This window comes from Chlorocebus sabaeus, chromosome 10 (assembly GCF_047675955.1).
Source record: "Chlorocebus sabaeus isolate Y175 chromosome 10, mChlSab1.0.hap1, whole genome shotgun sequence".
In the NCBI taxonomy this organism is placed as follows: Eukaryota; Metazoa; Chordata; class Mammalia; order Primates; family Cercopithecidae; genus Chlorocebus; species Chlorocebus sabaeus.
In genome coordinates this window covers 78573713-78590596 of record NC_132913.1, presented here as the reverse complement: position 1 = coordinate 78590596, position 16884 = coordinate 78573713, and the positions used below count along the sequence as shown (strand labels likewise).

The following is a 16884-nucleotide window of genomic DNA, read 5'->3' as shown; positions in this document are numbered from 1 at the left end:
TATCGACAGCCTGCCTACCAATCATCTCAACCACTTGGCTGTGTCTGACATCTCAACACACTTCCAAAATTTGTAACGATCATCCCACAACAAAATATAAAAAACAAACAAGAAAAACCTTATTCCCTCTAAATTCCACAAAATAACAACTGACCCATGCAGGTTCTCATCCTTGGCTTCTCCCTGTCTCTTACTTCCTCCCCCATATCCAATCTGTCTCACTGATTGCATCACTTTGATTACTCTCTCTTCCATATCCCTTCCCCTCAAGAGCCCTCTAAGGGGTCTCTCTGCCTTGTCTCACCACCACAGCCCTGCCAGCCCTTTCCTTTCCCCCATCCCATACCACCCAAGTTACTTTTTCAAACCACAATCTGATTAGGCACATCCTGCTTCAAAGCCTTCAATAACTCTCTAGTGCCTTTCCGCCAGCATTATGATTCTTTAGCAGAGCCTCCAACAAATTAAACATAGAGTCCCTATGTGACTGAGAAATTCCACTTCTGGGTATATACCTAAAAGAAGTGAAAGACGGATCTCAAACAGATATTGGTATACCCATGTTCAAGGCAGCATCATTCACAACAGCCAAAGGGTGTAAGTAACCCAATTGTCCATCAATGGATGAACGGATAAGCAAAATATGATACATACACCAAATGGAACATTACTCAGCCTTAAAAAGGAGGGAAATCCTGACACATGCTACAACATCAATGAACCGCGAAGGCACCGTGTTATGGGAAATAAGCCAGCCCCAAGAGTCCAGATATATGATCCCACTTATATAAGGTACACAGAAAAGTCAAATTCATACAGGCAAAGAAGAATGGTGGTTACCAGGAGCTGGGAGGAGAGGGTAATGAGGAGGTGCTATTTAACAGGTAGAATTTTAGTTCGGGATAATGGAAAATCTCTAGACATAGTGGTGATGGCGGCACAATAGTGTGAATGTACTTAATGTGACTAAACTGTACACTTAAAAAAGGTTAAAATGGCAAATTTTATGTTATGTATATTTTACCAAATTTTTTTTAAAAGTCCTTAGCAGAGAAGCCATGATTCCACAGTCTTTCTCCTTAGTCTAATCTCTCCCCTGCAAAGTCCCCTCTTACACACACACACAAAGATGCCAAGGCCTGCCGCAGCACCTTCAACCAGCCCACAGCTAACTGAGTGTTGGGTATACACCAGCCCAAACAAAGCTTCCAAAGATCTGCCATCAGGACACAGACACCACAGTCAGTTGGCTGTGGGCAGCAGAATAGGGAGCTCACAGAGATCCAGGGAACAGGATATCATGCAGAGGAACCTTCCCAGACTCCTCCAGAGGAATCCTGTCTGAAGAGAAGAATGAAGCATGGTGACAGACCATGAGGGGCAGACAGAACAGCTGCCTTTGCTGCCCAGAGTGGTTCTAGCTGTAGACCCTCAAGAGGTTCCACTGAGCCTCCTGTCAGACATAAATACCCTTCGACTTAAACCAGTGTCAATAACCATTCCTCACAGGAGACATGCTGTGCGCATGCCAAGTCTTACGGACTGAATGCTTGTGTCCTCCCAAAATCCATTATGTCGAAGCCCTAGCCCCCAGTATGATGAGAGTTGGAGGTAGGTCCTTTGGAAAGTAATTTGGTTTAGATGCAGTCAGGAGGGTGAGGCCTCCATGAAGAGATTGGTGTCCTTATAAGAAGAAAAGAAACCAGGGCTCACTCTTTCCTGCAGTTTGAAGACACATCAAAAACGCAGCCATCTGCAAGCCAGGAAGAGGACCCTCACCAGAAATTGAATCTACCAGCAACTTGATCTCCCACTCCCCAGCCTCCAGAACTGTGAGAAATGTCTGTTCTTTAAGCCACTCAGTCCATGGTATCTTGTTACAGCAGCTTGATCAGACCAATATGCCAAAATACTTCCCTTCCCTCACAATTATGAGTTTGTCTGTCTGCTCTTCTCCTGGAGAAGAGAGACTTAAGTTCTCAATGTGCAAAGGCCCCATGCCTGGCAGCGTGGCTGACACACAGGGCTCTGGTGTATAGAGAAAATGAATAAATAAATGCACATTACAGAGGCACAGCCCATTCTTCTGTCCAGGTCAGTTTCCATCATCACTACCCTTCTGCTCCAGGTCATAACTGGCAAAGGACCATCAGAGAGCCTCGATGGCACACCATGAATGTTCTCAAAAAGGATTAAAGTTAGAAACCAAAGGACAAGACACTTCCTTAGTATTCACTAATCAAAAAGGCAAACTGGGTGAAAACTGGATTCTATGGGACAATTTACTCAAGCAGCATTATTCTCAAAGGTGATGGGACTGGTGGGCCACACAGAACCACACGGGGTGCCCTGCAGGCCTCCCTAAAGCATTGGAGAAAGTAGGTACCCTGACATGCATTTGTGAAAAGAGTTAGGTGATGGCTGATTTTCATTCCCACCTACACGCTTGCTTAGAGATATTTATATAAGGTGTGTCTATTCATGGCATTTACCTCACCAGTTATAGTTCTCTCATTTTCCAATCCTTAATTTCACTGTGAAAGCCAACTATACATTGAGAAACCCCTCACCCCATTTTCTCTAAAGTTTTCTGCTGAAAATGTCTAATGGAATGCTAGTAGGAGGGCTTTTGTTAGAATCTTGGATTACGGAAGAAATAGGCACAACTACTGGGCAATTTCCATATAGTATGTTGTTGCCTCGTGTTCAAATTCTAGCTAATACAAAGGACATGAAATTACCAGGCAATGAGGAAATCCAATAGATGTAAACATGAAGAGAAAACAAACAAATGGATAATAGCAAATGGAAGCCTATATGCCATACCTGACTCCAACCTTAAAAAGCTGTGAGTGGGAGGGGCTATTAATTCAACATTCTGGTTATCTAAGGGTTAACACCCTAGGTTGTGTCTCTGCATAGACAGAGAGGGGTCAGTACCACCAAGATCAAGGTCTGTTTCTGTCTGAGTGTAGAAAAGCTGGCCTTATCAACAAAAGCCACCAAACAAGGAGATACTCTCAATCCACCACCCTCAATCCCAGGCACAGGCCAGTTATTAAGGACTGAAAGACAGCATCTAGAACTTTACAATTCGCAAAGTGACAAGGGGGGAAAAAGTTTTTCTCCCAACTGTGTAAAGTGAGAATGACAAACTACACCATCTAGACTAATTAGAAGAAATTCTGAGTCAAAAATAACAGTGGCTGCTATAACAACATGGAAGGTTTTGGATTACCAGTTACCAACTCTCACTTGTGACGTAAGGGCAAAATTTCTAAGTGCCTTTGTTTATAATTAAAGAGCAAGGAGAGAGACCTTAGAATCCCAGGCAAAACCTTCTTTTAAAAAAGAAAGCAGTGGAGCCAGCTGGTTTCTAGAAGAGCCAGGGCGAGGATGAAGCTTTTCTGACGGGTCTGAAAATGGTCTTTCACACCTATTCTATTACATACACCCTTCAGTCTAATTCCTAAACACCAAGCTCTTCACAACAGTGCACAGGTTTTCAAAGACAGTTTTTGCTTCTGTATTACAGAAGGCTTGCAGCAATAGTTTACCACAAAGGATCCTTTCGATCCACCCCAATGTGGTATGGCACAGGCTGTGGAGCCACAGACCCAGGCTCGAATCCAAAAGAATTCATCTCTGGAATTCAAATTTCTAATCTAAAAAATCAGGGATGACAACATCTATTCCACAGGGCTGTTATGTTGCCTGACCGAGAGAGCAGACTCATTAGATGAATTTCTCCCTCTCCAATGCTCCTTTCTTCTTCTCACCCTGAAGAGCTGACCTACTCTTCTGTCCTGTCTCCTAGGAGGTATGTCCAGGTAACTAACCTAGTGAGTGGCCTCATTTGCAGTTGATCTTGCATGAGGTTTAACACCCCGAGGAGGAAATGCAGCCAACATGACTGTCCCTACGGTCATTTCCCGGAGGAAGCTCTGCAGAGTCATGGCAGGAATGGCTGCCAAAGAGCAGGTCAACTTCAGAGAGCACACCCCCCACTCCAAGGCTGGGTCTGAAAGTCGTGCCCTGCCTCCCTCTCCACCCCCTCCACATGGACCCCTCACCTGCCACAACCCTAGAAGGTCCAGGATGGGCAGCATGCAGCCCGGCTGTAGGGGAACCTGTCGTCATACTACACGGCTCACAATGACTGGAGAATTAATGAGCTAACGTCTGAAAAAAGGCTACAAGTTCCCGAGGGACAAGGTAGCCAAAAACTATAAACCGCTGTTATATCCAGAAACACAAACTCAGCTGTACAGAGGAACGTGCTAATTATAATGCACGGACTTTTCAATGTGTTCCTTCGAGGCAGATTTTAAAAATTCCAAGAAGTCAATGTGTTTAGATTGGCAAATCTGAGACCCTGGAACCCCCAGGTGAACGTAAAACTGTTCAAACGTAACTGGCACACCCGACTCTGATTTGTTCCTGGTGGGTGCACAGACGCCAAGAAAGACTGGTGATTACTGAATTGAATACAGCCACCAGGAGAAAACCAACTTCCCTTCCAAATGAATCAGCTTATTAATCAGAGGGTCCCAATCTGGTTCCATATGCTAAGATCCTCACCAAAGTCTTACACCACTTGTAGATTCATTTCTCTGTTCTCTTTATGCTTGATCAGATGATGCAATCACTCAAGGCGCTCCCTCATTATAATTAAAAGTACAGTGATTTGCACCTGGTAGGCACTCACATAGGGTTTCCTCTACCCATTAGTTTTGGAGGCCACTCCATATTGGTTCTAAACAAAGACACTCACATAAAACAGCCTGGGATACACTACAGCAGAACGACCTTCTCTTAAAAAAAAAAAAAAAAAAAAAAAAAAAAACACCAGGGGCCTTCCCATCATTCAGGCTCTTTTCAGTGATAATAGAGAGAAATGTACTGGATTTAGTGCACTATTCTTGTTTGTAGGCTAAGGAAGCAAATTATCTCTCCAGAAAACAACAGCTTTGGCATTCTGCAAAAGATCATAGGTTACAATGACTACTGCAGTGGTTCTGGAAAAAACATCCACAAAATCCAAGTTGCAGACCCAGCTTTGCAGCTAGCTCACAGTGAGACACTGGGCTCAGTGCTACCTTCGAGCCTCAGTTTCCTCACAAAGCATATAACACATCATCTCCTAAGATCTTGTCCTGGCTTCCAATGCTGTTGATTCAACAAAAAAAAAGGTTCAACTCTGGAAAGACTGAGTTCACTCATTTTGGGGTTAGCATGCATCCTGAATCTGGTTATAGAGAATGTTAAAAACCAAAAAGCCAGCAAATGCCAGACCACAAGAATCTCTCTCAATGACATTACTCAGAAGCAAAGGAAAGCAGCTCTGTTTATTCTGACCTCATAATCAGAATAAAATTAAGAGTGTAACCATACATAGCCCAGAAAGATGCACAGAATAACCAGATAAGTTAGGCCATCAAGGCACATTTGAATATGGTTCCTGTGTGTTTACAATACATGGTTAGCTACAAAATGGAACTGGTTACTTTAAAAAATTCATCTAGTTAGGAAAGCAAAAAAAAAAAGTCTAACGATTACAAATTAAGAAATCTACATGTAAAGGAGGGAAAAAATATGCATCACTCAACAGTGAAGCTTTGGTAATGCCTTCATAATCAAGGTTTAAAAAAGTTTTTTAGAATAATAAAAATTCAGAAGCTTCCTCAAGCAGTTACCCACTAAAATAAAGTCTAATAAACCATGTAAACAAAGGGAGAGATATTTACACATTTACATTAGGATTTCATGAATGTTTATTAGTTGAGAATTGATCAAACAAAAACAGCTAAGATGTTCCAAAAAAGACACTGATAATGTAAATTGAGAAATATTTTTTAAAGAAAATAGCTAAACTGCTGCAATGGGTTACTTCACCTACACTGATTAAAATCAACAATCATATTAGAATTTGGAAACATTTTCTAGGTAAATTTCTAGTTTTTCTAATGTTGGGGGCATTAAAAATCAAAGGCACCATAATTCCTTACATATCCTTAAATACATTCTGAAGTATTTATGAAGAACAAAAGACAATCCAAACAAATCAACCTGTAAGACATGCCATAACTAATCATTTTTAAGTCAGAAATAAAATGCTTACTGAATTCACATTTGTAAATGTTAACTAAATTTGAATAACAGTTCTGCTAATTTCCAAATATTCCACAGGATACAGCAGTTATTTCATATATTTATATAAGGAGACATACCTACAAATAACACCCCCCCACACAGTTTTTTCTCCTTGAATATAGCACACGTTACTAACCTGTAAAGCTATAGGATAATTCATTTTTAAAGTTAATTACCTTGACCATGTGTGGAGCAATACAACAAATTTTCCCAAGGAAAGTTTTGGTAAGAAATAAAATATACAATAGTGAACCACTTTGTAAAAACCTGATTAAGAAAAGGTAACTTCCTTCTACAAGTAGTTTATCAAAAAAAGGGGCTTTCGAAATACATTATTATATTACAAATCATCAAAACTTAAAATTTAAAGTTCTACCCTTACGTTTGTCTCCCAATAGGTGGGTAGAAAAGCTAGGGTTCTTTCTAAACGACAAAATTATAAGGCCCCTCTAGTTTAGAAATTAAAACTGCTTACCAACTTTTCTTCTCCATTGTTTTTTCCACTGATTTAACTAGCACTTTAGCCTTCAGTTCATATGAAAGAGAGAGACAAACATTCGTTGTGACAGGGAGAACACACTAAGTACAACAAATATTTTGCAAACAGATAAGAAGAGGAAAGTAGGTCAATATCCTGTGGCTAGGAAGAGGCGGCCCCAGCTTCAATCCAGGACTGTTTTATATGAGTTAATCATATAAAATTGATCGAGAGTCCATCATGGTTACATGCTGGACTCTCTTCTATTGACAACCTCTCACTCGGACCCATGCTCCTGGTATTCAGAAAGCACTAGGCAGGCAATGAAAGAAGAAAGAATGAGAGACACATCTACTGCTTCTCATGCATGTGCAATCTAATTGAGGAAAGAATACTTAAGAGTAAGCTAACTAATATAATAATATGCTCACATAGGGCAGGCGATTCACCTCAAAAGGAGGAATATAGAGATGAACATTTCTGTTTAGAGGTGGAGCTACTATCATGGAGCAGGAGAATCACAGAAGGATAGCTGAAGAGGTGAAACTTGACCTTGAAAGGTGAGTTGGATGTGATTAAGCAGAAAAGAAGTTTAAAGCAAGAAATAAAAAACATATTCAGAAGACGGTGACCTGGCAAAATGGTAGCAGAGGACAGCCAGTATAGGATCCCGACGAACAGTGAAGCTGGGATGAAAGGTAAGCCAAGGCTAGACTGGGAGTCAGACCTAACAAGCCCACAGTTGCTAGAGTGGTGGGAATGGGTGGGCGGGGAGAGAGAAGCATTACACAGCCCAACCAGCTTACTTATGGCACACATCAAGATGGCAACAACTGAGGCTCAGAGTCACTGGTGATGGTCCCATGGAAGATAAAACTGAGGACAGCCACTACACACAGAGGACAGGGAGCCACCAAAATGATTTTGAGTACAACAGAGACAACAAATTTAATGGAAGCTTAAGCAGAGGATGGGCGGTCTGAATTTGTTGGGAAAGTGACTAAATGCAGGGAGGACTGCTCCATGCAGTTGTTCAGTTTGTGTACCGCATAAAAGTGGGCCAGCCAGGGTGGGAAATTAGGTGACTAAAATAAAGTTGAGCTCCTGTGGGATTGTGTCTGCCCCAAAGAGTGCCTTTTTCTCACTGCATACAGGCCCTATACAAGATAGTATACCAAGGAGTTCATTTGAGGTACCAATCTAGTAGTTGAGGAACGAGAATTAGGATAATGCTAATGCAAATGAAACAGGAGATGTGCCAAGGGAAATCACAGATGAGTCTATCATAAAAGGTGGCAAACTAATTTGATAGAGGGTGTGAAAGAGACAGGAGGGTTTACGACTAAAGTAGAGGTTCTCTTACCCAAATGCATTAGGATTGACAATTTGGTTGATTTTTTTTTAAGTCAGTTAAATTTGGAAGTCATAAAAAATGATACATACCTACACACGTCATTTTAAATGAAGCTCTATAAATACACATTTATTGTCAATCTTTTGTTATTGAGCTGGAGCCTTTTCTTTGAGTATACGTCCACCATTGCACTCAACGGTCTTTCTTTTATAAACCATCCTCAAGGCATCATCCTCCAAGTCCAATTTCTTTAAAGAATGGTAATGGTAAGGCTCTAAAGAGCCCTGGAAAGTGATGTGTGGTAGACCTCGTTACCCTTTACAAATGCCCCATACCCCTCTCTACATCCCGCCTTGCTGAATTCAGGCATACAGCCAGTGAGAGCTTCACAGCAGGCGTCCCCTCTGCCACAGGGGTCAGCAATGTTCCAAAAGGTACTGCCCCATCAGACTGTGCTCTGGAGTAAGGTTAAGGACAAATGGAGCAGAGTCCCTATCTGATCCACAATGGACACACAGTGTGAATATGGGTTACTGCTTTGAGCCAGTATGACTGTCAAGTTTTACATAATCACGACTTAATCCACCACTCATGAATAACTGATAATATCAGTGAGAATACTTTTATTTTATGGTCCCCCCAATCTTTACTTATCTCAGCCGCTCCGAAATTAGCTGCAGTCATTTATGGTAATTCATTCTTATCAGGTGATTTCCAAAGCATTCAAATGAATTTTCATAGAAACAACAATTCTTTTGGCACACACATTTAAAATCACTATATTAAACTATAATAAGTACACCTGGCACACACAGGTCTGGGAATTAACACAGTCAGGTCTGGAGAAGCATTCATCTCAACTGGTGGGAAAAGAAACTCAAGAGCACACTACAGGGTAGCCCTCTAGCTTGGAGTATTAGTGTATACCTGGCATCGGCTGATCCATTTTACAGAGGAAAAGAGAACACCAACTAATCCAGCAAGTCTGGGAGTCAATAAAAGCTCATACTGTTTTCTAAAGCCGTGAGTCTGGACAATTACAAGAATAAATAGTACTACCATATCACCAGGTTAAAACACTGGTTGGCTTTTCAAAAGTATATCCAACTACCATATTTATTCTGACCCAAATATATGGTCATAAGTGCTTAAGTCATTTAGGAAAGCACAAAAATAACACTTCAAATCCATAACCAGACATAGAGTCAAGAGTACAAGTCACACGTCATTCTATAACTTGGCTCTTAAAGACAGAATAAACACAGAAATTACTATTAAAAACTAAATTTGAGTTTCATAATTTAAAATCACATACTTCTTTAAAATTGTCAACACAGACAAATGTTTCTCTGAAAAGGAAATACATTCTCTTGAAAAAAGCAAAGGCTCCCAGAAAAATCTGGGTGCTTCTATTATAAGTAGCTAAATGGTATATCCATTCATGATTGACATACTTTTAGAAATCTGACATTCACTCTCTTCAATAAAAATATGTTCTTTTATGTAAAAATGATATTGATGTATTTCAATAGACTACTAAAACACTGTGTGAAGACATATACACCAGAAACCCCAAAACAACCAATATTATGTAAACATACACACACCAGAAGCCCAAAACAGCCAAACAGTTTAACACATACATACAAGTCAATCCTGACCCTAGCACCAGGCATGTAAGCCTCCCCACTCTAACCTTAACTTCTATATAGCTTTAATTAAAAACAAAAAACAAAAAACAAAAAAAAAGCCTATCTGGAAAAAAAGTAATATTATACCCTCCAAAATAAATCTGCCCCCAGGCTCTACAGGGATAGCTACCCACTCAGTCTTATTTTAACCCAAGTAAGCTCTTGAAAAGAAAGGAAACCCTGGCTGTCCACATCCCACCCCCGGACACTCCTTATTTTCCTTAGTGCTTCTCCATCCTCTACTTGTCACAGAAAGATGTTCCCAGAGTTCTATCCTCCGCCTTCCTCTCTTCTCACTCCACCCTCTAAGCAATCCTAACATTATCCACACCTTCCACCACACGTAGCTGCCCATGATCCCCTCATCTGAACCCCAGGTCCTGGCTTTTCCCTAAGCTCCAGACTTTGCATTTCAACAGTCCCTGAAGCTCCCTCACTGCTGGATGCCCCACATCCCAAAATGAACCCCTCACCTGCAGCCCTGTCTATGCAAACCATTCCCAACATCACATAAGCCAGAAACAAGGGAGTTAAACCAGACTCCAACTCAGTCTGCCCCACCAACCAAGTCACTCCATCCATTGCCTGATTACATCAAAGAGTTCACAGCAATCTTTGACCCAATCATCTCATTCTCAATATCTACTGTTTGAAAATCACTCAAAATGTAGAAAAGGTTATAGGTACAAAAAGGCTCATCACAGTATTACTCACAACAGCAAAGTGGCAGAAGGAACCCAAATGCCCAAAAATAAAGGGATGTTGCAGAAAATGATGGTACTCAATGGAATAATACACAACTAGAAAATTTATTTCAAATACTATGCTGCAATATAGAAAATGTATGTACTCTATGATTACGATCACATTTTAAAACATTCACATAAAAAGCCTGGAAAAGAATATTCAGAAATGACCACAGTTGATACTTTTAGAGTGGTAGGCTCATAAACATCTTTTTAAACTCCATTTTCCTGCATCCCTTCAGCTGCCGTTCCACCTCCCGCTACATCTGTTGCAATACCAACTCAAACTCCCGTAAAATAAAGTTCCCCCTAAATCCTATTATCCCCGTAGCCCTCAGCATGAGATCCTCAAAATTGATTAATTCTTTCAAGAAATCCAACTGGACATATCAACAGCTGCACAACTGGGCTCCCAACATCTGTGGGGGTTATTAACTGTTCTAGTCAGAAAAGTTGACCATGCACAAGCTGCTGCCAAGACAGCAACTGTAAAGCTGGAAGCTAAATCACAGAGTAGGTGAAGTCAACTATGTATCAAATGTCCAACCTGGCTCACTGCCTACCAGGTAACGAAGGGGCATTTTCTCCATGCGAGTTGCAGAGGATAGTCAGGTATTACAGCCCAGAGTCCATGAGACACAAAACAGGTCACTTCGAAGGACGTAAATTAGTACAAGTTTCCTTTAACATTTTACCTATACCTCTGTGCTGTTTTTTAAACTGGCAACAAGTACTAAGTATTAAGACTGGGCTGGCAGTTCTAGCATTATGTCTTCCATGCCCATGCCATACCCTTGGCATGCCTAAGCTAAACCCAACAACTTGATTCTCCTCCACAGTATTAGTGTGTATGAAATGAAGATACAAGGTCCTGCCAACATCATGTAGCTCTGTGACAAAAGCAAACAAGCAGCTATAACTGCTGCCCTATTCAAAAAGGGTATATAGTCAGGCACCATGTCCGTTTCCGTCAACAACAGACCACACATATAATGGTGGTCCCATAAGATCAAAATGCCGTTGAAAAATTCCTATTGCCTAATGACATCATGATGCAATTACTTTGTGGTTTTATAAATTTAGGGTAGCCTAAGTGTACAGGGTTTATAAAGTCTACACTGGTGTACAGTAATGTCCTAGACCCTCACATTCACCCCACTCACTGACTCTCCCAGAGCAACTTCTAGTCTTGCAAGCTCTATTCATAAGTGCCGTAGAGAGGTACAACATTTTTTATCTTTTATATCACATCTTTACTATTCCTTCTCTTTGTTTAGATACACAAATACTACTGTGTTATAATTGCCTGTAATATTCAGTATGGTAACACACTGTACAGGTTTGTAGACTAGGAGCAACTGGCTATACTTGTGTTGGCTGTACCTGTATATGTGTGTTGGCTATACCTGCATACGGCTATCTGTCCCATCTAAGTTCGTGTAAGTCCACTTTGTGGTGTTTGCACAATGACAAAATCACCTGACGACACACTTCACAGAATGTATACCCATCATTAAGCGATACATACATTGTTTCTAATTTTAAAATTTCCTATGATGTCTTTTTTTGAAAAACCAATGCTAAAGTCTAGCTACACACATTCTATAAAACTAGATTTTACTGTAACTGTCCCAGACTTCCTTAAAGCAGAAAAAGAACTATCATAAATATTTATGATATATTCAAATTAGGCATTTGTCACTGGAGATAAAAAACCTAAATTGTGGAATAAGCTACAGAAAGGCATCACCTTACTTCTGTTTATTTAAATGCCCTCAACTAGATTTTATACTCAACTACGCAGCATCATTAAATTAGCAATATTCCTCATGTAAACAGCTCTGCAGCTGATACCAGGTAACATTACTGTAACCCACTACCTTCTTTCAAATCTATGTCAGCATTATTTTTAAGATACTTATAAAACACCACTGCTAAGAACAAATTCCTGTAGATAAACACACTTTGCAGGAAAGTCCATTTCTCCACCCACAATTACATCAAAAGAGCAGCATGAAAGAAAAGCTGGAAAGTTCGCTGAACTTTTCAGTGATTAAAATCAATGGGGTTTTGAAGAAATTTGTCAGATTTGGCATGGTTTCTTTGTAAAAATGTATTTTGGTAATTTTCCAAAATTCTGTTGGAAAACTTCAAAAATTCTGACACATACCAAAATGGCAGCAACACAGATAACCCTAGGCAAAATAGGCAAAGAGGAAAAATTTAACTTCAACATCCCCTCAATCTTCCCTTCCTTGCAGCCACCCAATCTTCCAAGATTCCTAGTGCTTTTAGGAGGCCACAGACCCCCAGAGTTCATTAATTTGTCAGCAAATAAATTAACTATCAATTAATTCTAGGTGTAAGTAAGAAAAGGGCAACTTCATTTAGATTTCTGAGAGTGAAAAGTTATATTTACCTATTTTGACAATAAAAATAAAACTGATGCTTTATTTTGAATTGAATAAATGGGTGCATCATTTCTGCACAACGGCAAGTAAAGAAGATGGATTAAAAGGAGAGACTTTCAAGGGGACGGGGGAGGAAGAGGGGACCGGATGAAAGAGAGACAGATGGCAAGAGGCCCACTAAGGGAGCACAGAAGAAACAAAAAGGGAAAATAATGACAGACCAAAAAAAAAAAAAAAAAATCACAGAAAAGGGGGATTCACAAGGAATAGCCCCATCTTCTAACTTTTGGGGATACTTCTGCTAAAGACTTTTCAATACTGTTACTTACTTTCTGCAACTATAAGCACAAATGGGAAGGTCCTTCACCTGTGAATGCCACTAGAGCAGGCCCACCCCTGGCTTCTCACTCTCTCCTGTCCCTTTTTAGCAAACCACTTGAGGACTGCCAGCCTGACTTTTCTTTCTTCAAATAATTTTATTATATTATTAGTACAGAGGTAACATAACCAGATTACAGAAGATTTAGAAAATAGAGAGTTAAAAGTAAAAGTCACCCCAATCTACTATCCTAACACAATCACTGTTAACGTTTTGGTTTCTTTTTTTTTGCCATGTTTCTCCCTATATTTTCCAAAGGAGTCCTCCATACGAAATCCTAAATGATGTGCACTGCTAGGATTCAAACAGGTTTAAATATCTGGTGTGGGAAAGGAGGAACCCCAGGAATGCATTGCAGGAAAGGCTGAACAGTAGTAACTAACATCTACACCAAGTGCTTGCTCTGTGCCTGACACTGTTCTAGGGACTGCATATGTGCTGATTCATTTAATCCTTACTATAACCCAAAGAAGGCAGCTCTGCAAAATTACCCACATTGTGCAGACGAGAAAAAGGAGTTAGACAGTTTAAGCTACAAGGCCAAGGTCCGGGGGCTACCAGGCAGAAGAGTCAAGTTTCAAAAACCAGTACTGTCTCCAGAGACCAGCCCGTAACCACTGCACCACATAGCTTTTCACTATAGAGAGGACTCATCTCAATGTAAGTTCAGTCATGCTTGCTCTAGAGCAAAGCCTCAATGACCAAACAGAGCACGGATTCTAGGTAGAATAAGGTGTGTGTAACTCAGCTTGGATCCCATCCCATTGTCATGTCTGAGCCCTCAGTGTGTGTTTAAGAGACGGTGAAGGAGGGAGAGTGAAGGCTGAGACGCTGGACAAAACATAGAAGGCCCTGTTCACCATCCCTCCCAGGAAGGGCAGAGCAGTCTTCTTCTGACCTGACCTGACCTAAAAGGACCCAGCCTATCATGCAGAGCTCGGGAGGAAACTGCTGAGCAGGACACTTGTGTCCAGCAGACGCCAGGACCCAAAGGCTGCAGCAGTGGCAATACTCAAAATGCAGAGGGGGTTGGGGCATGGGCAGTGGCCCCATTCAAGCCTCATCATGGAAGTAGCTCTCTGAATCTAGGCAGCTTCATTTGGCAGGACGAGGAAATACTGACAAAAAATAAATATCTTCACTTTGTCATAATAGTGTATAAAACACTGTTAAATACTACTATTATGATAATTTACTAAGAATTAATAACTTGATTTAAGTCATCAGTCACTAAAATTCCCATCCTTGTATCATTCAGAGTAGAGTCCCACCTTGGGGCTTCTGAGCCTCTTTTTATTGCCTAGAAAGTTCTTCCATCCTCCTCAATCTCTAACACCAACTCATCCTTCAGGCAGCTGTGTGAATGTTTATTTCCTAAGCCAGGCTTATACTGCAATCTAATTTTCCCTCTCTCCGCCTTTCTCACAGCCCCCTGTCCTTTTCCTTCACAGTATCAATGCCAGTTCATGAATATATATTTATCTGTGTCCATTTCCACAATGTCTCTTTCCCTTCACATTCATGAGAGCAGAAACCACATTGTTTTGTTCAACATTAAAGACTCAGTACAGGACGGGTGTGGTGGCTCATACCTGTAATTCTAACACTTCAAGAGGCTGAGGAGGGAGGATCACTTGAGGCCAGATCAAGACCAGCCTGGGTAACAAAGCAAGACCCCGTCTCCACAAAAAAATGTAACAATTAGTGGGGCGTGGAGATGCTGCCTGTAGTCCTAGCGGCTTGGGAGGTGGAGACAGCAGGATCACTTGTGCCCAGGAGTTTGGTCCTGCAGTGAGCTATGATCACACCACTACACTCCAGCCTGAGCAACAGAGAGACCCTGTCTCTAAAACAGAAACAAAAACGCAGTACATAGTACAGTGCCTGAAACATACTAGGCACCTAAACATTTGATGAGTTAATAAATGAACACATTAAATAACTAAAAGTCACCCTTCCTTACTTCTAAAAGTATTACATATGATTTTTAAATTAGGCCAGGTGTGGTGGCTCACATCTGTAATCCCAGAACTTGGAAGACCAAGGCAAGAGAACTGATTGAGGCCAGGAGCCTGGGACCAATGAGACATTATCTCTACAAAAAATTTTAAAATTAGTTGGGCATGGAGGCGCATACCAATAGTCCTAGATACTTGGGAGGCTGAGGTGGGAGGCTCACTTGAATCCGGGAGTTTGAGGACCCACTGAGCTATGATCACACCACTGCATTCCAGCCTGTGCAACAGGGCCAGACCCTGTCTCTAAAAAAATAAATAAATAAATAAAGTGAATTATGACATTTTCAATAAAGGCTAAGTTATTTTGTGCTCTATTAGAAAAGCCACCCAACTGCAGGCTCCCATAGCACACACAGGTTTGGACGTGAACTTGATCAATCAAGAACTATTATAAACAAATACAAAATCAATCCCTTTCTTGTACACCAGCAACACTAACGAGAAATATACTAAATAATTCATTCACAATGACCACAGAAACCTTCATGGTGCTTCATGCACCTTGGCAGGAATCTAACAAAAGGTATGAAAGAGTTTTACACATAAAACGATAAAATTTCATTGAAGGACATAAAAGACCTATTAAAGAGGCTTATGAGGTTTGTGGATGGGAAACCATGAAACCATAAAGATGTCAATTCTTCCTGAATTTCTATTCAAATGCAACACAATTTGAGTAACACAAAATTAAAGAAAAAAGCCCCACAAGTGACAAGCTTGTTGAACATATGTGCAAGTTAACCTGTGGGGGAAACAGAGGAGAATGTGATGTGCATGTGATGCGCCAACTGACGCAAATATGGAAAATGGAATTTTGTGGGAATTCCAACAATTTAACTGTATGAATGTGTAAGTTACTTTCAACATTTCATTGTGCTTCAAGTATTTTCTTCTTTTTTTTTTTTTTTTTAGTTGTGAAACAGTAAGTGTTGTAAGTTCAGAAGAACAAGGGCATCCTGAGTCTAGGAAAACTGACAGAGAAGATGGGCACAAAGCTGGGCACAGAAAGATGTGTCAATGTGATAGGGGAGAGGAGCTTCTGGGGGGAAGGAATGACCCAGAACAACAAGGTAAAAGCACAAGACACAGTTGAGAGTGAACCAAGTACAGCTCACATGGAATGTACTTTCCCACAGTAGGCCAGGCAGTGACAGAACCTAAAAAGGTACAATGAAGTGACCACGGCAGTGTTATCTACAAAATGATCCCCCCAAAACATGGTACAATGGTGACATAAGTTGGGACACGTGAATATTATATCTTTCTCTTGGGAATTCATAGTACACAGTCACGAATGAAGGCCATGAGAAGTCTTTCTACAAAGAAACTTAACCAACTATTCTAACGTGTACCTGGCCAAGGATCCCCTTTTACAGGAACATCTATCAACTTCATGGGTGGGTTTTTTTTTTTTTTTTTTCCAACTTACTAATTTTTTACGGAACAACTCACTTTGGGTAACACTATACTCTAGTAACTCAGCCTTTTAAAGGTCTGAACCAGAATGAGGGGTTGAGGATTTGCAAAGGGCCAAGATAGCAGGGAACAATAAATCAGACATAGTGACTGACAGGAGGAATGTAAGGGTCACAGAAAATGGGGAAGTAGGTGATGTTCTAGAATCCAAAGTCAAGATGGTGATGAAAAGGCTATT

At 40.7% G+C, this 16884-nt stretch overlaps 1 protein-coding gene across 5 annotated transcripts in view; it reads right to left on the bottom strand.

The window, feature by feature from the left end:
- Positions 1 to 16884, bottom strand: part of MYO1B (myosin IB) — a 178389-nt gene that overhangs the window by 153884 nt on the left and 7621 nt on the right. The window contains exon 1 of one of the 5 annotated variants that reach the window (XM_038000622.2): positions 6629 to 6706. The exons of the other annotated variants lie outside the window; for them this stretch is intronic. The gene's annotated coding sequence lies outside the window, so the exon portion shown is untranslated. Of the gene's footprint in view, positions 1 to 6628; positions 6707 to 16884 lie in introns of those variants that run through there. 5 annotated transcript variants of the gene reach the window in all.